Source organism: Bos javanicus, chromosome 29 (assembly GCF_032452875.1).
Source record: "Bos javanicus breed banteng chromosome 29, ARS-OSU_banteng_1.0, whole genome shotgun sequence".
Classification (NCBI taxonomy): domain Eukaryota; kingdom Metazoa; phylum Chordata; class Mammalia; order Artiodactyla; family Bovidae; genus Bos; species Bos javanicus.
Window position 1 is genome coordinate 7,893,687 of NC_083896.1, and position 8,358 is coordinate 7,902,044.

General features: G+C 40.2%; 1 pseudogene; it reads left to right on the plus strand.

The window, feature by feature from the left end:
• Positions 1 to 6,787: 6,787 nt before the first annotated feature.
• Positions 6,788 to 7,908, plus strand: LOC133241758 (kallikrein-7-like; annotated as a pseudogene).
• Positions 7,909 to 8,358: the final 450 nt, after the last annotated feature.

Here is an 8,358-nt window from a genome sequence, read left to right on the forward strand (position 1 = left end):
AAGGAACTGGACAAACAATTCCCCAAAGCTAAGAGAACATCTAATTGTCTCAATGTCAAAAGACCTTTTTCCAAAACACGTTGTATTAGAACTGTCAAAAATCAATGTTAAAGAAGAAAAATCAATGATAAACAATTTTGAAGGCAGCCAGAGGAAGAAAGACAGCAGCCTACAAAGGAACACCCATCAGGCAGATGGGTGTGATGAGCAGATTTCCCAGCTGAAACTACAGGCCAGGGGAGAGTAGAATGACATACTCAAAATACTGAAGGATTAAAAACTGTCAGCCAAGAATACTCTATCCAGCAAAGTTACAGATATGGAGAAGTAAAGGCTTTCTCAGGCAAACAGAAGCTGACTTGCCTCACAAGAAATGTTAAGAAGAGCTCTTACACATGAAAAGGTAAAAGTACAAAAAACTTTGAGTAAGGTGATAAATAGTTGCAACTCTATATCAGAATACGTCATTAAATGTTTAATTATAACATAAAACTTATAAAGGAATAAACAGAAGAAACAATAGTTACTTCAATTTGATAATGAGCTCACAACATAAGAGACTAAGTTGAGATAACAAAAGTTTTAAAGAGAAAGAGGAAATGAATGAACCCATATAGGCAAATAAAGATAAAATGCTTTCAACAGAAAAAAAAATGGTCATATCATCTATGAGACACTTGATATAAACCTAAAAGTAACCTTAAAACATAAATCTAGAGCAGAGACATGAAACATAAAGAGAAAACTGAGAAAAATACTGTAAGAAAATCACCAAACCAAAATGACAGAAACACAGAGAAAAGAAAAAGGATACAGTGCAACCAAAACAAAAAAAAAATAACAGTGCTGTGTTCTTATCTGTCAGTGATAACCCTAAGTGAATGGATTCATAGCACCAATCAAAAGACAGAGTGACTGGATGGATTAAGAAACAGTACTCAGCTATCTGCAAATTCAGGAGATTTAGTTCTGAAGACAAACACAAATTCAGAGTTAAGAGATGAAAGATGATATTCCAAGAAAGTGGCAGGCAAAAGAAAGCCGGGGTAGCCCTACTCATATCAGACAAACAGATTTAAAGTCAAAAAAGATAACAAGACAAAGATGGACATTATATACTGGTAAAGAGAGTAATTCATCAAGAAGACATGATACTTCCTAGTACCTGTGTACCTAACATGGGAGTACCAGAAGTACATAAAACAATTACTAATAGATCTATGGGGAGAAATTGACAGCACCACAATAGTAGGGGACTTTAACACCCCGCTTATATCAATGGATAGACCATCAAGACAGAAGTCAACAAAGAAATAATGACTTAAATGGAGTATTATACTAGATGTACCTAAGTGATACGGCCTCCCAGCTGGCACAGTGGTTATCTGCCTGCCAATGCAGGAGACTCAGGTTTGATTCCTGGGTCCAGAAGATCCCCTGGAGGAAGAAATGGCAACTTAATCCAGTATTCTTGCTTGGATAATCCCTTGGGCATGGGAGCCTGGTGGGCTACAGTCCACGGGGTTGCGCAGAGTTGGACACGATTGAGCAATTGATACATATATAGACTATTCCATACAAATGCAGCAGCTTCTCAAGTGTACAAGGATCATTCTCAAGGATAGCCTATATTTTGGGATATAAGTCTCAAAAAGTTTAGGAAAATTGAAATTGTTAAGTATCTTTTATGACCACGTGATATGAAACTGCATCTGCAAGAAGAAAGCTGGAAAAATCACAAATATGTGGAAACTAAGCAATATGTTACTGAACAGCTATTTGATCAATGAAGAAATGAAATGAGAATTAAAAAATACCTGAGGACAAAGGGAAATGAAAGTGCAATATAGCAGGAACTCTGGGATGAAATTAAAGTGATACTAAGAAGGAAGTTTATAGAAATACAGGCCTACCTCAGGAAGCAAAAATCTCTGAAACAATCTAACCTTACACCTAAAGGAACTAGAAAAATAAGAATAAGCAAAGCCCAAAATCAGTAGAGGAAGAAGAAATCAGAGTGGAAATAAATAGACTACAAAGGCAATATAGAAGAGATCAGTGAAAGTAAGAGCTGTTTTCTTTGAAAAGATAAATTTGACAAACCTTTCACTACACTCAATAAGAAAAAAAGAAAAGGCTCATGTAAAAAAAAATGAGAAATTACAATGTGAAACAAATACAAAGGATAATAAGAGAATACTATGAACAGCTAGCTATATGTCAACAAATTGTGCCTATATGAGAAATGGACAAAATCTTAGAATCATACAATCTTCCAAGACTGAATCACAAAGAAATAGAAAAATCTGAATAGACTAATCACTATTAAGGAGATTGAAATAGAAATCAAAATCTCACAAAAAACAAAGCCAAGGACTAGATGGCTTCACAGGTGAATTCTGCCAAACATTCAAAAACAATCTAATATCCACCTTTCTCAAACTCTCAAAAAATTGAAGAGGAGGGAATGCTTTTTAATACATTTTATGAGACTAGCATTGTCTTGATGACAAAACCACAGGTAATACACAAATTGCAGACCAAAATAACTGATGGAAAATAGATGCAAAAATCCTCAAATATTCAGTTCAGTTCAGTTCAGTTGCTCCGCCATGTCCGACTCTTTACTGCCCCATGAACTGCAGAACGCCAGGCCTCCCTGTCTATCACCAACTCCCAGAGCCTACCCAAACTCATGTCCATTGAGTCGGTGATGCCATCCAACTATCTCATCCTCTGTCTTCCCCTTCTCCTACTGCCCTCTTCAACCTTTCCCAGCATCAGGGTCTTTTCAAAGAGGGTCAGCTCTTTGCATCAGGTGGCCAAAGTACTGGAGTTTCAGCTTCAGCATCAGTCCTTCCAATGAACACCCAGGACTGATCTCCTTTAGGATGGACTGGCTGGATTTCCTTGCAGTCCAAGGGACTTTCAAGAGTCTTCTCCAACACCACAGTTCAAAAGCATCAATTCATCTGCACTCAGCGTCCTTTATAGTCCAACTCTCACATCCATACAAGACCACTGGAAAAACCATAGCCTTGATTAGATGGAACTTGTTGGCAAAGTAATGTCTCTGCTTTTGAATGTGCTATCTAGGTTGGTCGTAACTTTCCTTCCAAGGAGTAAGCGTCTTTTAATTTCATGGCTGCAATTATGATCTGCAGTGATTTTGGAGGCCAAAAAAATAGTCAGTCACTGTTTCCACTGTTTCCCCATCTATTTGCCATGAAGTGATGGGACCAGATGCCATGATCTTCGTTTTCTGAATGTTGAGTTTTAAGCCAACTTTTCCACTCTCCTCTTTCACTTTCATCAAGAGGCTCTTAAGCTCTTCTTCACTTTCTGCCATAATGGTGGTGTTATCTCTGTGTCTGAGGTTATTGTTATTTCTTCCAGCAATCTTGTTTCCAACTTGTGCTTCATCCAGCCTGGCATTTCACATGATGTACTCTGCATATAACTTAAATAAACGGTGACAATATACAGCCTTGACATACTCCTTTTCCTATTTGGAACCAGTCTGTTGTTCCATGTCCAGTTCTAACTGTTGCTTCCTGACCTGCATACAGATTTCTCAAGAGGCAGATCAGGTGGTCTGCTATTCCCATCTCTTTCAGAATTTTCCACAGTTTATTGTGATCCACACAGTCAAAGGCTTTGGCATAGTCAATAAAGCAGAAATAGATGTTTTTCTGAAACTCTCTTGCTTTTTGATGATCCAGTGGATGTTGGCAATTTGATCTGTGGTTCCTCTGCCTTTTCTAAAACCAGCTTGAATGTCTGAAAGTTCATGGTTCACATATTGTTGAAGCCTGGCTTGGAGAATTTTGAGCATGACTTTACTAGCGTGTAAGATGAGTGCAATTGTGCGGCAGTTTGAGCATTCTTTGGCATTGCCTTTCTATGGGATTGGAAGGAAAACTGACCTTTTCCAGTCCAACAAAATATTGGCAAACTAAATAATACAATAAAGGTATCATACCGCATGATCAAGTGAAATCTGTTCCAGGGATACAAAGATGATTCAGTGTCTCTAAATCAATCAGTGTGATCCACCACATTAACAACCTGAAGAATAAAAATCATATAACCAACTCAATAGATGCAGAAAAATCATTTAACATGATTCATACATATTTATGATAAAAACTCAATAAAAATGTACCTTAATACAATAAAAGCAATATGTGAGAAACCCATAGTTAACCTTTTAGTCAATGAGAAAAACTGAAAACTTTTCCTTTAATAAACATCAGGAGTTAGACGAGGATGCCCATTCTTGCCACTTTTATTCAGCATGGTATTCAAAGTTCTAGTTAGAGCATTAGGTAAGAATAAGGAATCAGTTCAGTTCAGTCACTCAATCGTGTCCGACTCTTTGCGACCCCATGAATCGCAGCACACCAGGCCTCCCTGTCCGTCACCAACTCCCGGAGTTCACTCAGACTCACGTCCATCGAGTCAGTGATGCCATCCAGCCATCTCATCCTCTGTCGTCTCCTTCTCCTCTTGCCCCCAATCCCTCCCACATCAGAGTCTTTTGTAATGAGTCAACTCTTCGCATGAGGTGGCCAAAGTACTGGAGTTTCAGCTTTAGCATCATTCCTTCCAAAGAAATCCGAGGGCTTATCTCCTTCAGAATGGACTGGTTGGATCTCCTTGCAGTCCAAGGGACTCTCGAGACCACAGCATCAATTCTTCGGCGCTCAGCCTTCTTCACAGTCCAACTCTCACATCCATACATGACCACTGGAAAAACCATAGCCTTGACTAGACGAACCTTAGTTCGTAAAGTAATGTCTCTGCTTTTGAATGTGCTATCTAGGTTGGTCATAACTTTTCTTCCAAGGAGTAAGTGTCTTTTAATTTCATGGCTGCAGTCACCATCTGCAGTGATTTTGGAGCCCCCAAAAATAAAGTCTGACACTGTTTCCACCGTTTTCCCATCTATTTCCCATGAAGTGATGGGACCAGATCCTATGATCTTCATTTTCTGAATGTTGAGCTTTAAGCCAACTTTCTCACTCTCCACTTTCACTTTCAAAAAGAGGCTTTTTAGTTCATCTTCACTTTCCGCCATAAAGGTGGTGTCATCTGCATATCTGAGGTTATTGACATTTCTCCCGGGAATCTTGATTCCAGCTTGTGCTTCTTCCAGCCCAGCGTTTCTCATGATGTACTCTGCATATAAGTTAAATAAGCAGGGTGACAATATACAGCCTTGATGTACACATTTTCCTATTTGGAACCAGTCTGTTATTCCATGTCCAGTTCTAACTGTTGCTTCCTGACTGGCATACAAATTTCTCAAGAGGCAGGTCAGGTGGTCTGGTATTCCCATCTCTTTCAGAATTTTCCACAGTTTATTGTGATCCACACAGTCAAAGGCTTTGGCATAGTCAATAAAGCAGAAATAGATGTTTTTCTGGAACTCTCTTGCTTTTTCGATGATCCAGCGGATGTTGGCAGTTTGATCTGTGGTTCCTCTGCCTTTTCTAAAACCAGCTTGAACATCTGGAAGTTCATGGTTCACATATTGCTGAAGGCTAAAAGCATCCAAATTGGAAAGGAAGAAGCAAAATTCACTCTTTGCAGATGATGTAATTTTGTATACAGAAAACCCTAAAAGCTACCAAAATACTAGAAGTAATAATTTAGCAGAATTTCAGGGTGAAAAATCAGTATAGAAAAGTCTTCTTTCATTTCTTTGAGCTGTCAGAAATATAGAAAATTGCCCCATTTATTGTTGCAGCAAAAAGAATAAAATACCTATGAGTAAATTTAAGGATGTGAGAGATAGTACACTCAAAACTATGAAAGGAATGAAAGAATACCCCAAAATAGAAATGTTTTCTGTGTTCATGGATTGGAAGAATTAACTTTGCAAAAATTTCCATATTACTTATCATAATATGCATATTTAAGGCAATTTCTATCAAAATCCCAATGACATTTTTTCAGAGGAATAGAACAAAAAATCCTAATACCTGTATGGAACAACAAAGGCTATGAATAGCCAAAGCAATCCTGAGAAAAAGGAATAGATCTGGAGGCATCACACTCCCTAATTTCAAGTTAAAATACAAAGTGTAGCAATCAAAACAGCATGGTATTGGAAGAAAAGCAATGACAAACCTAGACAGCATATTAAAAAGCAGACATTATTTTCCTACAAAGGTCCACATAGTCAAAGCTGTGGTTTTTCCAGTAGTCATGTATGGATGTGAGAGCTGAACAGTAAAAAAGGCTGAGCACAGAAGCATTGATGCCTTCGAATTGTGGTGTTGGAGAAGACTCTTGACAGTCCCTTGGACAGCAAGGAGATCCAACCAGTCAATCCTAAAAGAAATCAATCCTGAGTTTTCTTTGGAAGGACTGATGCTGAAGCTGAAGCTCCAATACTTTGGCCACGTGATGTGAAGGGCCGACTCACTGGAAAAGACTCTGATGCTGGGAAAGATTGAAGGCAGGAGGAGAAGGGGACGACAGAGGATGAGATGGTTGAATGGCATCACCAACTCAATGGACATGAGTTTGAGCAAGCTCTGGGAGATGGTGAAGGACAGGGAAGCCTTGTGTGCTGCAGTCCATGGGGTTGCAAAGAAGTGAACACATCTGAAAGACTGAACTAAGTTGTTAGAAAAAGTAGACATCAGTGCCTGGCTCCCAACGGAGTCTGGTGCCCAGATCAGATCTGACCTTCCAGAGCTGAGAAGGGGTTTCATTTATGCCCCAGTAGAAGAGAGCCCTCCCTTGCTGGCAGCCCCTGAAAGACTCAGAGGTCGCCATGGCAGCACCCTTGCTGATCCTATTGCTGTCCTTTGTCCTGGGATCTGCTGCACAGGACGCCCAGGGTGATGAGAGTTTGGAGATTATTGATGGAGTCCCATGTCCAAGAGGCTCCCAGCCCTGGCAGGTGGCCCTGCACAAGGGCAGTCAGCCCCACTGTGGAGGCGTGCTGCTCAGCAGGCAGTGGGTGCTCACCACTGCCCACTGGAAGATGAATGAGTACAATTTGCACATGCACAGTGATCGGCTGGTGGGAGGCCAGAACATCAAGGCCATGCTGTCCTGTCCACCATCCGGGTTATGCCACCCAGACCTGCACTAACAGCCTCATGCTGGTGAAGCCAAATGGCTGGACCAGGCTGTCATCCAATGTCAAGAACGTCAACCTGCCTTCCCACTGTGACTCACAACCCGCCCCAGACCACGTGTACTGTTTATGGCTGGGGCACCACCAGTAGCCCTGATGTGACCTTTCCAGCACAGCTCATGTGCACAGATGTCAAGCTCATCTCCCCCCAAGACTTAAGGAAGGTTTGTAAGGACTTGCTGGGATACTCCATGCTCCGTGCTGGCATCCTCAACTACAGCACCTGTGGAGTGGTGTGCCTGCAACAGTGACTCAAGGAGACCACTGATGTGCAGAGGTACCTTGCAAGGCCTGGTGTCATGGGGAAGTTTCCCTTGTGGCCCACGCAGTGAGCCAGGTGTCTATACCCAAGTCTGCAAGTTTGTTGATCGGGTAAAAGAGATCATGAGAAGATACCGCTAATCTCTCCCTACTCCCATCTCTCCATCCCTATGCCTTGAAACAGGGAATTCACAGAAATAAGGACATCAGTGACCTACAGTTCTACTTGAACTTAGCTTTCCTCAGAGACATGTCAGAGCCTCAGCAATATGTGTGTAAGCCAATCAAATCAGTTAGGACCTAAAAACCAAAACAAATACAGAAACCTCGGTGCTGGTAAGGATGTAATGAGACCAGCTCTGTCTGCCACTGAAGCTATAAATTCATATAGTTTTTATGGAAGATGATTTGGCAATTTGAGTGGGAACATTTGTTGTCTACCTTTGACCTAGTAATTCTAGTTGTCTGTTAAAAAAAAAAATCCAAAATGTGGAGCAGAGTTTGAATTTATCACAATATTGTTTTTCTTAACACAATAGTGGAAACACTGAAGGTGTCTAGAAACAGTGAATTGGTTAAACAGTAGGCTGGTTTGAGGCAAGGATATTCTGAAGCTCTTAAGGATAATAATTATGCAGAATTCTTAGTATTATCTGAGGATGTTTATGCTATGTGGCACTAAATGAAGGAAGGAAGATACAGAAATATATGTGTATGTGATTCTCACTATGTAAAATGAAAATATTCACAAAATAAAACCTGAAAGGATATTTACCAACCTGCATTAAAAAAAAAAAAAAAGACTTGCAAATCAATGGAGTAGAATTAAAGAGCCCAGAAATAAGCCCACACCTATAGGGACAGTTAATTTATGACAAAAGAGCAAAGAAATACAGTTGAGAAAGGATATTCTCTTAATAAATGGTGTTGGGAAAACTGGA